This window comes from Zingiber officinale, chromosome 1B (assembly GCF_018446385.1).
Source record: "Zingiber officinale cultivar Zhangliang chromosome 1B, Zo_v1.1, whole genome shotgun sequence".
Classification (NCBI taxonomy): domain Eukaryota; kingdom Viridiplantae; phylum Streptophyta; class Magnoliopsida; order Zingiberales; family Zingiberaceae; genus Zingiber; species Zingiber officinale.
Genome location: NC_055986.1, coordinates 59065448 through 59068424, shown reverse-complemented (window position 1 = coordinate 59068424; position 2977 = coordinate 59065448). Strand labels below are relative to the sequence as shown.

Below are 2977 nucleotides of genomic sequence, written 5' to 3'. Positions count from 1 at the left end.
GGAACCATGGTGACTTCAGGTCCAAGGACTAGTAGTCATACTAATAGCCATATGAGAAAGTATATGACTTATATAACAATCCATGATACTTTCTCATAGCGGGTCATTCAGTATACATTCTCCAATGCATACTCATGTGTCAACTTGATATCTCCATATCCATGACTTGTGAGATCAAGTCATCGAGTTGACCTACATGCTAGTCTCGTCACATTAACATTATCTCTGAATGTTAATACTCGACTAGGAATGATTAAGAGTAGTGTTCCCTATATCATCTCACTATCGATTCAACCAATCGATTGATATAGGTAAGAACCTTCTACTCAAGGACGCTATTATACTTAGTTATTTGGCACCAATACAAGTATAATAACCAAAAAACAAATGTCTTTATTTATATACAAGAATATTATACAACGAGTTCATACAAAAATTATCAAATGATTAACTCTACATATTGGATTCCAAAAATATGTTTAAACTAAATATTTATTTTTTAAAAAAAAATATTTTATTAGGATAGGATTTCTTAACTTAGAAAAATATTTTTTTTTCGAATTCTTCTGTTAGAGCTTTCTGTTCAAATTTTAAATAATGATAGTGTTGGTACAATCGACTTCAGGATTTTGATGTTTGTTTGCCAATATGTTTAATGGAGTCTAGTCAGGTCAAGGTGGCTAGCAAGAGAAGGGTGAGAAGTCTACCAAATGATTAATCCTAACTGCGGTTGGATAAAGAAAATCCTAGTCGTTGCTAGGCAAGGAAAATCTCAACGGATCGTGGAAACTAGGTACGATTCAGTAGGTCTCGAGGACCCGATATTGAATCCCTAGTAGGCCGATCCAATGCTGAGTCCTGGTAAGTGAAACTAGATGGTGTAAACCCTAGGGGGAGGTAACCTTAGGTCCTGGTGAGTGAAGCCAAGCGGTGAAAACCCTAGGGGAAGGTAAACCTAGGTCCTAGTGAGTGAAGCCAGGTGGTGAAAATCATGAGGGGGTAATCCTAGATCTTAGTGAGAGAAACCAGGTGATGAAATCCCTAGGGGGAGGTAACCTTAGGTAACGAGAAGTCTTGGAAGAGTAAACTCCAAGCAAGGTTGATCGAAAGGTTTCCGGTCAACCTCACACGGTCGACTGGACCAATAGATCTTGGTAAACCTAAGTTTAGTTTTACTATAGTATTTTGTATTGTTATTGTTATTGTTGGCTAATTTAGTATTGCATAAAAAGTCTTAGTGGATCAGACGATCAGACACTGAGCAGAAATAGTCCAAATAGATCTGGAGGACCAAATGTTTGGACTATAGGTTGAGGTAATCAATTGGAGTGGAGCGACGGGGAGGTCGTGTCTTGGGAAGGGACAAAACCTAGGTCACTGATCCAACTAAAGAAATAAAGAAATTTTCAAGAGATTAAGACATCTCTTACTGTCTTTTCTTACTCATGCATCATTATATTACTGTGCCAACTTTGTGTTGTAGGGATATTTTTTATATGGAACTAACTCTATTTTATAGAAGTTGTAGGGATCAGTCAATTGAACAAGAGGTTAGTCGACTGAACCTAGTTGATATGATAGGATTCATATCACGCAGAGGAGACTTGTCAAGCATCCCAAGGATAATAATGTTATTTGAAAAATAATAAGGGGATGAAATATTGGACGGTAAAAAAACCTATTTGAAATACCCAATTAAATTAAGAGTTAATTGAAAAATATTTTAATTTTTTATTTATTTTCTCTCCCGAGCCCGTCTCCCACAATGGTTTGGATTATTAAAAATTCCACGCCCGGTGGGACTCGAACCCACAATCGCCTGATTAGAAGTCAGACGCCTTATCCATTAGGCCACGGGCGCCAGGCTTATCCTCATAATCTAAGTTTCTATTTTATCCTGATAACGTTTTTTTAAAAACAATTGAGACTTGTTTCGTTCCTTGGTGTCGAATAGTCATTTTAGTGATTTTTTATTTTGATATTGTTGCACTAGAGGGACAAGACGATGAAGTTGGAACTCGATATGTTAAACTCATTGTATTGTATTAGCATTGTGAGATTTATTATTATTATTATTATTATTATTATTATTATTATTATTATTATTATTATTATTATGTTGGTTGTAAATATCTTTTTATTGCTTTAATCATAACACAAATAAAAACATGAATTCTTAAATTTCCATTAAATCATGTCGCTTCGAGGAAATTTGTCATTATCTATATAACCAGCGAGATGGATCACTTATAATTATAGTCGGATTATGGACACAATCCAATCATAATTGGTTATGATTTTTTTTTGGATTCACCAACCCCAGGTTATAATTTGGATCAAGGCAGATGGCCGAAGGCCACTTAGAGATCACCAGCAGTGGGCAAGTGGCTATGCAGCCTGACTTCGAGCGAGAGACCGCCTCCAGATGGCATTCGACTACCTATCTCTACCCAAACTATTACTTAGGGAGGACGATGAATCCAAGAAAAAATCACAATCAATTACGACCGAATGATAATCACGATCCGACCATAATTATAACTCATCTCCTTATTCATTTTTTTTTTACCAAGAGATTTGGACTCTTTGGCCGGTGTCCTTCAATACTATTTCATTGGCATATACAATAGTTATAAATTTGAGCTAATTATTAAATAGCATTTTTAAAATTGTGCCTTGAGAAAAAAAATAACAATTTAAATATATTTATTTTACTTATTTACACAAAGTGGATATTATTATAAAAGGTGCCGGATAAAGTAGCTAAAAAGATATTTAAAATTTGTAATTTCTAGAAGATATTTTTAGACAATGTCAAAATTTAAAAGAATTTTACACGTGTAAATTGAAAATTTTCTTTTATTTCAAAAAAAAAGTATCACTGAATTTACACGTCAACGACAATATGCAATATCATGTGAAGAAGCCAGAACTACAAGTATGTATACTGGAGAATGTATAGGAGGAATAAGTTGCC

The 2977-nt window shown here is 34.6% G+C and overlaps 1 non-coding gene across 1 annotated transcript; it reads right to left on the bottom strand.

Moving 5' to 3' along the window:
• Window positions 1-1788: 1788 nt before the first annotated feature.
• On the bottom strand, window positions 1789-1861 carry TRNAR-UCU. The gene has a single exon. It is a non-coding gene; the product is annotated as a tRNA-Arg (tRNA).
• Between the last annotated feature and the right edge of the window lie 1116 nt (window positions 1862-2977).